Source organism: Symsagittifera roscoffensis, chromosome 1 (assembly GCF_963678635.1).
Source record: "Symsagittifera roscoffensis chromosome 1, txSymRosc1.1, whole genome shotgun sequence".
Taxonomy (NCBI): domain Eukaryota; kingdom Metazoa; phylum Xenacoelomorpha; order Acoela; family Convolutidae; genus Symsagittifera; species Symsagittifera roscoffensis.
Window position 1 is genome coordinate 21,176,849 of NC_087062.1, and position 16,345 is coordinate 21,193,193.

Below are 16,345 nucleotides of genomic sequence, written 5' to 3' on the forward strand. Positions count from 1 at the left end.
AAAATCTACTATTTGTTTTCTAGTGAAGGGTGTTGATAATTCTCTAACATAATTTGTTCCAACTGATGGCCTCAAAACAAAATGAAAAGATTAAATTCGGAAGAAACGAAGCGTGATTTGTTATCGTATTCTCAACATTTCAAGGTGCATTTTCAAGCATACCTAATTTTTCAATCTTACCTTGTTTTATTCGATGGAACCAAAGAGTTCAACTAAGGAAAATTTTTCCAGGTAAGATAAAGCATTGGCTAGTAGATTATTGATAGCCATAGACATAAAAATCCCGGACCGGTCATTCAGGAAATCATACTTTATATCAAAAAAAAAATTGGTTTATATCAGACATCATTCCTAGACATTTATTGTGCGTACCAAATCCTGATTAAATATTTTCAACTATAATTAGTCCCTCAAATCGTTGTTTATGTTTTTTTTGTTATTTCAAATTTTTACTGCGTATACATGTGTGTTAGTGGAATTTAAAATTTTTTAATAACCCTTCAAGAATCCATCTAAATGAATACATTCGTCTTGAAAAAGTTCTTATAAAAGCTTAGGCAGAAATTGATTTTTGATGTAAGAGTCCTATTAGAAAACATATTCTGATGTAAGATTTCATACTCGTTTAGAAGTATGGTTTTTGATAAATCCCATCCAAAACGCCTGGTCCCACTAAACATTTTGGAATCTACTTGAAGTTTTTCAAGTGGATGATAAAAAATTTGGAAACTGAACTGCCAAATGTTGATCTTCTTCACAACGATATACACCAAACAGAACTCCAAGATATCAGAAGCGCTTTTGCTTGGTGCAAAATTTAAGGAGCAAGCAGAAGAGCAAGCTAAAGCAATTAAATTGTTGTAATTGAATGATAATTAGGCCCAGATTTGAAAATCAAATCACTTTATAAGCAACATTTTAACACCATGTCTTGGACTGGTTTGGTATCAACGTTTCCCTTGATTGGTGTTTTTGTTCCAACTTTCGTAACGAAAGTAACGGATTATTTGTGCTCGGAATGGTTTTTTATTCAGACAAACTTCGACTTTTTAACTAGCCATTTTTGACAAAACTTTTTTATCATTAAGAGGGTATTGTTATACTGAGCTTAAATTTGAAAAGATATTTCTCCGTGATCTTTTCTTTTTTTGTAAAGTTACGGGGGCTTAAAGATTGCCATTTTGGCCAATTTGAGACAATTAACGCGCGATATATTTCGCGCTATTAACGCGTAAGCGGAGATTAAAGCCGTCTTAGAAATCTTTCCTTAATTGGTTGAACGAAGCTTGACAAATTTTGACGTTGTAACTAGCCATTTTTGACGGAACTTTTAAAATCATTCAAAAGGTTTTGTTGTCTCGAGCTTAAATTCTGAAAGATATTGTACCTTTCATCATTTTTTGTATAAATTATGAGGGTTTAAAATTTGCTATTTTGGCCAATTTGAGACAATTAACGCGCGATATATTTCGCGCTGTTAACGCGTATGCGGAGATTAAAGCCGTCTTAGAAATCTTTCCAAATTGGTTATAGGAACCTTATTTGCCATAATTGATTTGTTAATAAGGGTAAAGTCAACCACTTTGTACTTTATATGACGCTTGGGGTGATGATTTTCACAAAAAAATTTCAAATTTGAAAAAATAGTTTTCATTTTTTTTTCATATTTTAGTTTTATACTTCTTAGACCTAAAATGCAGTGGGAACTTTCATGGTTTTGCCTTGACGACAGCAATCTTGTTCTTTCTGCTATTTTTGACATTAGTTGATATTTTTGGCAGTAGTGAAAGTTTCTTAGCTGCAGTTTGGAAGCTTAAACCACAAGAAGCTCCAAGTAAAACTGAAATTTGAACATATGACACTATTTGATTATAGCTATGAAATATAAACAAGATTGCTCGTATCAAGGCAAAGCCTTGAATGTTCCGACTGCCTTTTAAATTTTATGGATTAGCAGTAATAGCATAAAAAAATTAAATGAATTAAAATAAAAGGATTTTTTTTTCTAAACTTTGAAATTTTTTATGAAAATCATCCCCGCACACACCATATAAAGTACAAAAAGAGAGATTTCGTTCCTTGTAACAAATCAATTATTGCAAATACGCTTCGTTCAACCAATTTGGAACGATTTATAAGACGGATTAAATCTCCGCTTGCGCGTTAATAGCGCGAATTATATCGCGCGTTAATTGTCTCAAATTGCTCAAAATGACCAAAATGGCAATCTTTAAACCCTCATAACTCTACGAAAAAAGATCACAAGTGAAATATCGTTTCAAATTTAAGCTCAGGACAACAATATTTTTTGAATAATATAAAAAAATTCCGTCAAAAATGGCTAGTTAAAAAAACGAAATTTGTCTGAAGAAAAAAAAACCCACCCCGAGCACAAATATTCCGTTACTTTCGTACCGAAAGTCGGAACAATAACTTAAAATGGATCACGGCTAAAAAATTGAACCGGATAAAAAAGCTTCTTATCAATTTTATACCAGTTTAGTGAGCACAATCGACAAAAATCCTGATTAATTTTCCCAAAGTTTTAACATAAATTAAAGAACCTATTTATTGGGAGCAGAATTTTATAATTAAACAAGACTGCTCGTATCAGGGCGAAGCCCTGAATGTTCCGACTGCCTTTTAAGGTTAATGGAGCAGCAGTAATAGCATTAAAAAATAAATGAAAAAAAAATAGGAAAATTTTTTTTCTAGTCTTTGAATTTTTTTATGAAAATCATCACCCCACACGCCATATAAAGTATAAAAAGATAGATTTCGTTCCTTGTAACAAATCAATTATGGCAAATAAGCTTCGTTCAACCAATTTGGAACGATTTATAAGACGGATTAAATCTCCGCTTACGCGTTAATAGCGCGAATTATATCGCGCGTTAATTGTCCCAAATTGGTCAAAATTCCCGAAATGATAATCTTTAAACCCTCATAACTTTACGAAAAATAATCACAGGCGAAACATCTTTTCAAATTTAAGCTCAGGACAACAATACTTTTAGAACGATAAAAAAATTCCGTCAAAAATGGCCAGTTAAAAAGTCGAAATTTGTCCGAAGAAAAAAAAACCCACCCCGAGCACAAATATTCCGTTACTTTCGTATCGAAAGTCGGAACAATAACACATTGGGAGTAACAGTTCACAATTCAAAAACTGCAACGGAAACGAAGTCACTTTTTATTTGAAGAATTTTTCTTCGAAAAGTTAGTTCATGTATACAATTGATCAAAAGCCCCGATTGACGTCATATAAGCCGTTGGACTTCTTCAGATGAACAAATTATTGAAACAAAAAGATCTTATACCAAAAAACAAAGCCCATGTAGAAAGCAAAACCCATGTAAAAAGCAAAGATCAAGTAATTTTGATATATTTTTTATGATGCATCTGAAAAAACTATACTAGCAACATTGTTTGGTTACTACTTCTATAAGGCAACTGCCAATTAGTCAAAAACTAAAACTATGAAATATTTCAAAAAATTTCAACAATCATTTTTTGAGCGTAAGTTTTGCGAGTTTTTTTAAGTGTGGAAAAGAGAAGGATTTCGCCTGGCTAATTTTGAAAAAAATCTGAATACATGAATGAATAAAATTGTAGGGACAAATTTTGAGTCATACTCTTGGGCGGATTTAGGGGGGGGGGGGGGGGAGGACTCTCCCCCTCTGGAATTCAATCACCTGCCGACCCAAAAGGTCCACACTTTGTACCATTTTGAGATATCCATTGTAGCCAAAATTTTTCTAAAAGCGCCTTCGGCTTCAATATTTATTAATCTATAAGGGGGAGTGCGCGCCAAAAAAAAAACGCACGACGCGTTGTTATCCGTAAATTTTTTCGAGTGCGTTGTAAAAATTTTATTTGTTAGGAAATTAGATTCTCATCACGCTAAAATCACAAATGCAACTGAAACCTGTAAACACTTTAGAACAATTCAATCTCAAAGAAATAATCAGCTCAATCTTTATTATCATCGTTTATGAAATGCAACCGACATAGAACCCCTAATAAAACAATAAAACTTAACAAACGCCCCACACATTTTTGAAATTAAAAATTGAGAAAACAACTTGGGATCACGGTTAAAAAACCGCGATCCCAGTTAATACTATTAAATATATACTATTAAAGTAAAATGATAAACAAATTAACCAAAAAAAAAACTTTTTTAACCAACATAAAACTGAAAAAAACTTACTTCAGGCTTGGTTGGTCTTTATTTTTCAAATGAAATGCCTAAAAGAAAAAAAAATTTATGTGTTAAAATTTAATGATAAAAAAGTTTCAAAAATCAAATATCGAAAAACTCAAAAAAACTGAACAAAATAATATGTGTTGCAGCGCAAATATAAAACAATAGTATAAAAGCATATAAAAGTAAATGCGACAGTAGCCAAGCGTATACATGGTGCGTCCCGGCGGGTTCGGCGCCGGTTCGAATCCCGACTAGGTCATTTCCTTTCTAGAACTCGAATATGCACCGAACTTGATGGGATGCTCCGTAACCAGGTTCGATCCCCCCAAAACCGATTTTAACCGTCTTTTCGCTCTAATTTGGTTCAGCCTTGATTAAGGCTGACCTTTAAAAAGAGCAATTTGTCTCAAGGACAAATACTGGCCATTTTTTGCAGCTTGCTTTGAGTTATGCAGTTTTTTGTGTCCGATGTTACCGATAACAATAAAAAAGTTTGTTAAAAATATCATTATATTACGAAATTTCCAGAGTTATTTTCCCGATAAAATACTCGTTAATTCAAGTGTTTGAAAAGAGATTTTATTACGAAGTGTGGAGATTGGCGCGCACATTTTTGGCGCCCCACAAGGGACACGAGTCTTTTCTCACGAAGTCGACACAAGGGACCGAGGTCTTTCTCTTCACGACAAGAGACTCAGTGACTCAGTCAAAGCTGTTCAAAAGTCGTCACCTTCTCGTATTCGAAGGTTGGCCGAGTTCGAAAGTCGTCGGCATATTCTCATTGGCAAAAAAATACGAAAGTTTTAAGCAACCAGTTGGCCGAGTGCATCACTTTCTATCTTTCCCTCACACAAGACCCGAATGCATTTGGCCGAGTATATTAATTGTCTCGAGTCTCCAGTTGGCCCCCCAGTGTCCGGTTGGCCGATTGTCCAGTTGGCCGATTGACCAGTTAGCCAAGTGTCCAGTTGATCGAGTGTCCAAATAGCCGAAAGTCGTTATAGTGAGCAGTTAGCAGAATTGACCGAAATTTGATTAGCCAAAATAACCGACAGAGCAGTCTGGCGAAAGAGCAGACTGGTGGAAGAGAGGCCTGTGGTCAAAGTGGAGCTGTGGAGCTGTGTTTTTCTCGACACGCGAAGTTTTTGGCTTTTTCCCGGTGACCGCCCAATCTCCAAAACCGTCAAAAACTGTAAGACTAGTGTAATCTTTATAAACTTTTTTGTGCAATAAAATTACATACGGTGTCTTGTTGTGTATCCCAACTCAACGCAAGCTACAAGTGGTAATTTTCCCGATACCACAAAGTTTTGGGTAATTGTGAACGGATTGAAAATCCAAGAAATCGGATCATAGACCAGGGGTACTAGACTAGTTTTTTGGGTTGGTTTACGACTCGAACCTGCTGACCAAAATTTTCCGAAAAATTTTGGGAAAAAAGTAAGAAATTTCCAAAAAATCGTCAAAACGTCCCCATAACTCTGCGAAACTGTGCTGTAACATGTCACCAACCTTATGGTAAGTGGTCTGGTAGCGAAATATCAGGCAAATTAAGTTGAGTTTTTTCATCCTCAAGTTTTTTCCGCGTGTGTTGTTGGAACTTAACCGATTTGCCTGATTCTCCAACCCCATTGGTAAACTTAAGGTTTACAACGACTTGATACCTGTTTGCATCCGTTCGCTTTTCAAAACATTCGTTTCGCAACGACTGACTAAGTGGTCCGGGACGGTAAAATTAAGCAAGTTAAGTTGTTGTCTTTCATCCTCAGGTTTTCTCCGCGTGTGTTGTTGGTTTTCAACCGACTTGCTTAATTCCCAAACTTCTTGGTAATTCGTGGAGCTACTAGCCGATTAGTAGTGACGCACCGTCGTACGACCGTTCAACAAATTTCGTACGCCGTAACATCATCCTAAGTGGTCAGGGAGGTGATATTAAGTAAGTTAAGTTGGTTTTATTCATCCTCAGGTTTACTCCGTGTGTGTTGTTTGATATCAACCGACTTTCTTAATCCCCAGCCCCATTGGCAACTTTACTCACCGAAAACCGTTCCGAATCGCCCCGCAAACGCCCGATAACCATTAAGTATAGTTTGAGTTAAGTATAGACCCTAGAGCCATGGATGAGAACTTTCAGAAGAGGGTTCAAAGGTTATTTGCGAAGCGAACCAAGCTTGAAAATGAACTGTACAAGTGCCATGAAATTATAATTGAGAACATTGAAAGTCAGAGTCGCTCATCAAAGATTGACACTCAGATTCAGAATTGCTAGAGCCTGATAGAGACTGCAGTTGAAATAAATGAGGAATTGATTAAGTTAGCTTCTAAATCCTGATAAATTGATACCAGCGCAGGATATGTGGCTTCATACGGTTACATCAAGAAACGATACAGTTTTACAGAAAGCTGCATCATATAAAGCTGGCTTAAACGTTGAACCTGAGGAAACAGAGGTTGACAATGTTGCAGAATCGTTAAGTACGATCGTAACAACACAACCACAAGATTCACATGAAGCAGATGCGCGCTCTAAGGTGTCGCGGTACAGTAGTCGACATCATAAATCAGGTTCGCATAAATCCAGTCGCTATACCGTCGCGCAGTCAAAAACATCAACTGAGAAGAGACGAGATTTGTTGGTTTTGAAGAAGCAGCAGGAGGAACTTGAGAGACATGCAAAGGTGTCATTGAAGTTGAAAGCGCAGCAAAATAAAATAAAAGAACAGCAAGGTAATTTAGAGTTGGAAGAACTAGCTGAGGTACACCGCAAGAAGCTGGCTGAAATTGAGTTAAAGGAATTCGAGTTGGAAGAAGAGCTTTCTGCAGCAAGTGAGAAGATAGGAAATGCTAGCGTAACACATGTTGACCCACAACGTACTGAACAATGGGTAGAAAACGTTGTCACTGAGCAAGAGCAGGCCGAAGTTGTTGCAAGCTCCGAGCAAAGTCATCCAGTAGTCGAGAGTTCCACTTTGATTGCTACTGATGTTTTGCAAGGGGTTGGTGCCGTCGTCAGCGGGGGTGCCGTCGTCAACGCTGGTCAAACCACATACAGTGAACCGGGAGGCCACAATAGGAATCGAATTCAGGCTCAGAGATCAAGTTTGGTCCAATCGCGCCTGTCATTGCACTCAATCGAGAACCCATCTAGTTTACCACAGTTCGTTGCCTCCAGCTCAAACTTTGTTACTCCACACTTAGCTTCAACACCTCATGCTGAAGTTTCGCAAAATCACAATCTGATACCACAAGCAAGTGGTAGCATTCCCGCTTCAATGCCCTTTGGTAATCCCACCATTAATGTGGCACCGCCTTCTGTGTCGACCGTTACTAATCCAGTTTCGCTTCCGGCGAGTCAACCTTTTGTTCCTCCATTAACCGTTCCGATTCCCATTTCGCTTCGGATTGTTCAACCATTTGTCCCGTCAACCGTTCCTATTCCCTCTTTGCTTCCGGTCAGTCAGCCACATTCCGGCCCCGTTTCAACTGGGTATCAGGCACCTGCAGCGCCATCCCATCAACCTATAAATGTTCCAAACAACCCAACAAGTTTCTCAAGTGAACACTATAACCCGTATAGCAGTTTGTGGAGACCTGCCGCGACTGCGCAAACGATGCCAGTTCCTCAATACTGCGCACCGCCCTCAAACGTTTTCTCAGTGACAACTCCTGTTGTTCCACCAAACACCGTAGTTCCTTATACAAGTTTTGGGACTGTGTATTACACCCAGCCGCAAACTCATCCAGTTGTTGAAACAGCGCATCAAGGTTATCCACCTACATATCCTGCGCCCACTACGGGCCCGTCTTACGTGCCTAATAGCGAACAACCCATCTCGGCGAGAGAGTTAGCAGATATCATTCTGCATAGCCGCAAAGACCGTCTACCGGAGTTGAACTTGGAAGTGTTTGATGGAGAACCACTTAACTGGTATGAATGGTTCGGGCAGTTCCAAGCAACAGTTGATTCGGCTATGCTAACTGATGATGAAAAACTCAAATATCTGAAAACACACGTTAAAGACAAAGCCAAGAGTGCAATTGCGGAATACGGCTACAGTGGAGTGTTGTATAAGGATGCTCTAGCAACTCTCCAGAGAAAGTTTGGGCAACCTCATGTTGTAGTTGGTGCACATTTGGATAAGTTGAAGAATTTTCCCGCATTGAAGATGCACAACTCTGACCATGTTATAAGTTTTTCTGTGGTGATTTCTGGGCTCGTAGCTGTTTTTAGATCTTTGTCGTTCAATGACGACTTGAAAAGTGTGAACCTATTAAATCAAGCCGTCAGTAAGCTTCCTCCAAATCTAAAAGAGGCATGGTCCATGCATACTGTTAGACAACATTGGCAGCGATTAACATTGCTAGACTTCAACGATTGGCTTAAGAATAAGGCAGAAGGCCATGAGCGATTGAAATCTTTAGTCAAAGTCGAGCAGCCAGTTAAACAAAAAGTAGTTACAAAAGTGCTTGCAGGTAACACTAAGGTAAGTTCTAAGGATGAGAAAAGTAGAGAAAAGACAAGGTTTCCTCCATGCTCGCTATGCAAAGGGCAGCATGCACTCTGGAACTGTTCCGTGTTCAAAGAGAAAAACGCAACACAAAGGGCTAAATATGTAGCAGAACAAAAGCTCTGTTTTTCTTGTTTACAAGGCAACCATACCTTCCGAAAGTGCCAAAAGGCAAGAAAATGCCCAAAACAGGACTGTGAGAGCACTCACAATGTGCTTCTTCATGGAGCCGAGAAAGTTTTCCCGCCCAAAGAGGCCGACCGATCACCATCGACTCAAACTAATACAAACACTACTTCTGCAAATAACGCAGCTTGTGTTAAACCTTGTGAGGGAACTGCAAAAGGTATTCTTCCCGTTGCGTTGGTAGATGTGTCCTCTGGTTCGGAAAATTCGAATGCACTAGCACTTTGTGACACCGGTTCCACTCATTCTTGGGTTTCCGAGGCACTCGTTGAACGTCTGAAATTAGTTGGCACGCCCGTAAATGTTACGACCGATGGTTTTAACTCAGCCAAGGTATCTAAAACTCAACGAGTTCACTTGAAAGTTTCCGCAAAGCCCAATGAAAGTGAATTTTCGTTTTCGTTTGTCGCTTTCGTTAAGCACAACATGTATATAGGACCCGATGTTATAAACGTTTCCGAATTGCAGGTCAAATACCCGCAACTAGCCCCGTTAAAGACGACTGCGTATAATTACAAAGAGATTGAGATAGTTATAGGACAGGACTTCTATCATGCGATAAGACCCCTCGAACATGTCTTTGGAGATGAACTTGACTCACCGTGCGCCGTCCGATTTCCGATAGGTTGGGTCATTAGTGGTCCGTCTCCTCATCGTTCATCCTTAAATTCTTCTTCCTTTAACTGCGTTACGGACGATACTTCTCTGACCGACCAAATCAAAACTTGGTATGAGTTAGAGTCGTATGGTGCGTTCAAGCAAGTAGATGCCCGTTCCGCCGCAGACAGGCGTGCTTTGTCGATCCTAAAAACTGAAACCGTTCACGATGGTGAGCGTTACACTGTACCGATGCTGTGGAGTGATAATGATGTTAGCTTGCCTAACAATTATTATTCTTCATTAGCCCAATTAAAGTCGTTAGAGAAAAGATTAGATAAAGATCCGTTACTTCGCGAGAAGTATAGCGAAACAATCAGAGAAGATATAAGTAAAGGATATGTCATAACCGTCAACCCGCACGGTCCCAGCTCACGAGCCGAACGTGAGTGGTATCTTCCACACCATCCGGTTTTGAACCCGAACAAACCCGGCAAGGTGCGCCGTGTGCTCAATGGAGCATCCAAATTTCATGGCACTTCCTTAAATAGATCTCTCTTGGTTGGCCCGGATCTCCTTCAAAATCTTATTTTTGTACTGTTGAGGTTCCGTCAACACAAGTACGCCGTCTCAGCGGACATAGAAGGTATGTTCTTACAAGTTGGAGTACTTGCGCGAGATCAACCGTCTCTCCGTTTTTTGTGGCGGGAGGACCCCACTTCAAGTGTGGTGGTTCACCAATACACCCGTCATATTTTTGGCGCTCGTGATTCGCCAACTTGTGCGAATTTCGCGCTACAAAAAACTGCTTCTGATAATCAAGCTGAATACCCCGAAGCCGCTTCAGGCGTTGTCCAGAAGTTTTACATGGACGACTATCTTGACTCGTTCGAAAGTACCGCTGACGCTCTTAGCCTAAGTAAAGACTTAGTCGCAATGCTCAAATTAGGTGGGTTTAACCTGACAAATTTTGTTAGCAATGTACCCGAAGTTACAACCGCTCTTAATCCGGACAACCGTGAGTCCAACCCGTCAGTTAAGGATATTTGTAAGAGTCCAGACCAATCGTCGCATGTTCTTCGTCTCAGGTGGGATCATGTAAAAGATACCCTAGTAGTAAGTAGAGTTGTTGATCGACCACTAGATAAAGCAATTACTCAACGCACCGTGTTGAGTTTTGTTTCCTCAGTTTTTGATCCAATAGGACTGGTAGCTCCATATACTGTGAAAGCGCGCCTTTTACTAAAAGACATATGGAGAATCAGTGGTCAAAAGTGGGATGATGATCTCCCAGAGGAAATTAAACAACAATTTCTAGATTGGCACTCAGGACTTCCACTATTAGGTACTCTGACGATACCTCGTAGCTACTTTACCGAACCGTTCGACCGCTGTGAACTTCACACGTTCGGTGATAGTTCGCAGGACGTTTTTTGCGCCGTATCGTTTCTCCGAGCCCGACTTAGCTTAGCTTTTGTATTTGGGAAAGCCCGTGTAGCGCCTATGAAGATGCTCTCCATTCCCAAGTTAGAGCTTCAGGCTGCTCTGCTTGCGACTCGACTCAAAGAAGAGATTTTGAAAGCGCTTACTTTCAAAGTAAGCAATGTATTCATGTGGACTGATTCTACCACCGTTCTCCAGTGGCTTAACTCGTGCAACAAACTTCCTGTGTTTGTTGGAAACCGCACTGGTGAAATCTTGGAGTCCACCACCATTGATCAATGGAATCATGTACTCAGTGGTGATAACCCAGCTGATACCGGCACACGAGGGATTTCTTCGGAAGCCCTCAAGGAAAGCAGCTGGGTTAGAGGCCCTAGTATATTGAGGACATGTGATTGGCCATTCAAGCCGAACACTGATGTCATCAAAAAGATCCAATTAAAAGGCCCACTCTGTGACATTGATACATGCCTTGAGACTGCATCTACGTTTGTTGTTGATGCTTCATCTGAGAAAGCGCCGGCGATCCGTCTGTTTAAGAATTGGGATAAATTCAGCTCAATTGTAAAGTACAAACGTGTTTTAGCGTTTATGCTTCGTGTGCTACCATCGCATAAACACTTCCGTACAAAAACGCTTGAAATAACCGACCCGTCCGAGTTAGATATTGCCGAGCAGAAGCTCATTTATCTCGCTCAGTCCGAATCATTTCCTGCCGAAGTGAAAATACTTCAGTCCGATAAACTGATAACAAAGAAAAGTCGGATTGCTAAATATTCTCCGTTCATCGGCCCAGCTGGTATCCTGCGTTCAACTGGACGTATCAGCCGTCTTGTTGATACCGAATTTGATAGCAAACATCCAATAATACTGGATGGTCGACACCGAGTTGCTCATATGTTGATTAGGCATATGCACTTTCAACATGCACATCAGGGGTTGGATTACATGCGTGCTGTCGTTCAGTTGAAATACATTGTTCTGAAGTTGCGCTGGTTACTTGGGAACATCGAAAATACTTGCATAACATGCCGTAAGCGCAAAGCAAAAACAGTTGTGCCCATTATGTCTGACCAACCGATTGAAAGACTGGGTTACAAGCAGCCTCCCTTCTCCAACACAGGTGTTGATTACTTTGGCCCGTTTCAAGTGCCAATACGCCGAAGTACCGAAAAGAAAAGGGGGTTTCCTATTTACCTGCCTCACGACTCGAGCAGTTCACATCGAGTTGGTTCCATCTCTCGATACTAGTTCCTGCGTCATGGGCGTAGAGCGATTTATTGCAAGGCGAGGTACCCCCAAAACCATTCTTTCTGACAATGGCACGAATTTTGTTGGTGCTCAAAAGGAGCTCCTATCCTGTGTCCAAAATTGGAACAAAGTCGCCCCGGCCGTTTTCGTCCACAAAGGCATTAAGTGGAAGTTTAACCCGTCCAGTGCCCCTCATCACGGTGGCGCCTGGGAGCGGCTAGTGAGAAGTGTTAAGCGAGTGTTGTACGACATATTAGGCAACAGGAGATTAACTGAGGAAGTTCTAGGAACAACGCTCTGCCTAGTTGAACAATTACTTAACGCAAGACCGATCACTCCGGTCAGTTCCGATCCGCACGACCTAGAGGCACTCACCCCGAATCACTTCATTCTCGGTCACAGCGCAGCTAGCTTCCCGTCGCTAAGTTTCGAAGAAAACTTCGACCATAAGAAGCGGTTCGCCAGAGCGCAATCATACGCTAACGCAATATGGATACGGTGGATGCGGGAATACGTTCCTTCCCTCAATAGGAGGGCAAAGTGGCACAACCAGTCAGACGTTAAGTTGAAAGCCGGTGACTTGGTTTGGGTCATAGAGCCTGACACTCCACGTGGACATTATCCACTCGCACGTATCCTAAGACTGCACTATGGCAAGGACGGATGCGCGCGATCCGCCGACATAAAGACCGTTACGAGCGAACTGACCCGCCCGACCGTAAAGCTCGCTCCCGTTCTTCCTTGTTTAGGGGTGGAGGATGTTGCAGCGCAAATATAAAACAATAGTATAAATGCATATAAAAGTAAATGCATACAGGGACAGTAGCCAAGCGTATACATGGTGCGTCCCGGCGGGTTCGGCGCCGGTTCGAATCCCGACTAGGTCATTTCCTTTCTAGAACTCGAATATGCACCGAACTTGATGGGATGCTCCGTAACCAGGTTCGATCCCCCAAAACCGATTTTAACCGTCTTTTCGCTCTAATTTGGTTCAGCCTTGATTAAGGCTGACCTTTAAAATGAGCAATTTGTCTCAAGGACAAATACTGGCCATTTTTTGCAGCTTGCTTTGAGTTATGCAGTTTTTTGTGTCCGATGTTACCGATAACAATAAAAAAGTTTGTTAAAAATATCATTATATTACGAAATTTCCAGAGTTATTTTCCCGATAAAATACTCGTTAATTCAAGTGTTTGAAAAGAGATTTTATTACGAAGTGTGGAGATTGGCGCGCACAATATGCAAATACTAATGAACTAATTAATCTCCATCGAAAAGGATGCTATTATTACAGACGATCGTACAATCAAAAACAACAAATGTTTTAACCAATTTCACTACTTGAATTGAGAAAAAAGAACGAAAAAAAATACCAGAAAAATTTTTAAATTTTTTTGTGAAATTTTGTTCACTTTATTTAAATGTTCTAGGAAGTTGATTAAAATTTTGCACAGTTTTTTTTTAAAGAATTCAATCCTTCCCCTATAATTCCAAAATAATTTATTAGAAAAAAATGCTAAAGGAAAATAAACCGACAGAATTGAAGCCCACCGATCTGCGCAAAAATAGACCAAAAAATTTGGACTCCTAGAAACCTAACACAAGTAAAGAAGTTTCTGATCGAGGCAAACCAACTGCAACCGAATTAAAGACTTACATATTTACTTTGAAACATAGTCAATAATATAAAACTACTGCTCCAATTTTTTGGGCCAATTTGAGAAACACAGCCAAGAAAACTTGAAAATACCACTTAAATGTTTAGTATATTTTTTTCATACCGCTAATGCTTCACATTACCTAAGAATCTTGGAGCGTATTTTGTTGACTATGAAGAGGTCGTTAATTGCATGTAAGCAAAAAATTATTGCAGATTTTAACAACTTTTGTTTTTTTTTCTCTAAAAACTGACAAAAATGAAGTGTATACACTGTGCTCCTCCAAACTACAACAAAAAACTGAGAAAAAAACAATATGCAAGAAATGTGTTTGTTTCATTCTTCTGTTTTTAAAAGCGCAAGCCTATTTCCACCATACAGGTCTACGCTGAAGAGTTTTCATTTTCCCGATTTTTTCTCGAAAGAACGAAAGATCAAGATCTGTTTGAGGTTTGGTTCCTCTAGGGTCGGAACTTTTTTCTTCACTGAACAACAAAATTTGGCTGACGTTTAGGTTTAGGGACAACTTTTTATAGTTATGAACAGCGAACAAGTTAAGCGCGATTCAATATTAAATCCTCACAAAAGTTCTGCTTAGCTCATTGATCAGATTCGTTCAAAAACTGAATTTCTTATAACAATTAATTTTTTGATCAATTCGCAAGCAGCAAAAACGGCAAAGTGGAACTTCCACAATTCTAATGAAACGTTGGAACAGCTCAGGAGATTTTTTTCTTAAAAACCAAATACCTTTAGTGTCCTTTACGAACTAACTCCATATTAATAAACTTAAGTTTGTACCTTGATGAATCAATAATCAGTATATAGAATCATATATAAATGAAATAATGAAAACCGGCAGATCTAGCAAAGGCTATCTTTATCAACCACCCTAGTGTACAAAGCTAGAAAACTAAAAAAAAATTTATTGGCTACAGCTCGAAAAAGTACCCAACTCCTGTTTGGTCCGATTCCTGTAACATTTAATATTACTCGAAGTAAACCATCCAATTTTGTACATTAAATCAACAATCATATATTTTGAACAACAATGAACTAGTGAATTACATTTTTCAGATAGACTCATGGTTTATTTGTGAAAAGTCACGACCATGATTGTCAAACCCTCAATCATCAGAGTAAGCAGTTTGCTGATCAGCGGGTCTCGTTGTTTAACCTTTTCGATTAAGTTCGATATGTGCCTAATTTATGTTTTCTATAATATGAGTTTGATTTAATGTTTGATTTATGAACTTTGATAAGTTTACTTTTCTATTCTTCTTCTTCTTCTTCTTCTTCTGCTGCTTCTTTTTCTGCATTACAAAAATATCTTCAAAAAGTAGAGATTCAGACCATCAGCCTCTTTATTAACTGCTTGCTACTTTAAATGATCCGAGAAACAAAAGCAGCTGTTATGTTTAGTCTTTAGCTTACGAAGTAATAAACTCATGCTATTTTGAATACTAAAAGTATTGAACAGTACTGTAGCTGAACAGAATTTTTGCTGGTAAACAAAAAAATTACGTTTCTTTTTCTACTGATTAAGACCATTTAAAAAATAGAGTTGTCTATTTTTGAAACATTTTAAATCAATCTTAGCTTGTTAGTGAAATTTAAAACAAATTTAAAAAAAACATAGATTGCAAATTTTTTATGACTCTTTATTTTTTAAACTCTTTTGGACGGTCAGCAAATTGTTAACTAGTTACATTCAAGAACGTGTCCTTCTGCTATATTTGTAAAAAAAATTTACTAGAAGTTTCGCTAAACTACTGTAGTTCAAATTACTAAAAGTGAACTAGTTTGCAGCGAAAATGTAAGCTTCGATGGAGGAACTGGTTGTTTCTTCTCTGACTGAAAGTACGTCTCAAGAAAAATATTGTAGTTTAAACCCGAACGATGAGTATTACAAGTTTAAACGTTTTTATGTTCTGATTCGAATTTTCTATATCAGCTGTTCGTCACATTTCTTATATCAGACTGTTCGGTGAAATGTCTAAAACAAAAATTGAAAGAGAACATATTTGAGAGAACCGCGGTTGGACTTATTTAGGCCACCTTTTTCTCATAAAAAACTTCCAAGGAAAAGCTCACAATTTTTAGATAATTTAGCGGACTTATAGTACCAAAAAAATAGCTCATTTTTATGGGCCAGGAAAAAAAACAAAATGCACACTTTTAAAGTCTCACATCAAAATAATCGTTTTTATTGAATACTTTTACGATCTTTGTTCCCTAAAACTCACTCGGCACTGTTAACTAATTGTATTAGAAGAAAAAACACTCCATCAGATTTCAGGATTAAACAATTTCGAAAAAAAAACTGATACTTATAAGTTGTATCCAGCTGTATCCAGTTTACCAGCCAAAAAAAACTACCAGAGATTTTGAAAAATCCTAATACATTTCGATGGTAAGACATACAAAAAAGTAAAAAGAATCTGATTTTGCAAACTTTTTCTTCAAACTATGACTAGGTCAGGAAAAGTAAA

General features: G+C 38.9%; 1 protein-coding gene across 2 annotated transcripts in view; it reads left to right on the forward strand.

Annotated features, from left to right (window-relative positions):
• Positions 1-37: 37 nt before the first annotated feature.
• Positions 38-16,345, forward strand: part of LOC134855423 (uncharacterized) — a 103,194-nt gene continuing 86,886 nt past the window's right edge. For both annotated transcript variants that reach the window (XM_063871971.1, XM_063871950.1), the window contains exon 1: positions 38-231. The gene's annotated coding sequence lies outside the window, so the exon portion shown is untranslated. The remainder of the gene's footprint in view (positions 232-16,345) is intronic.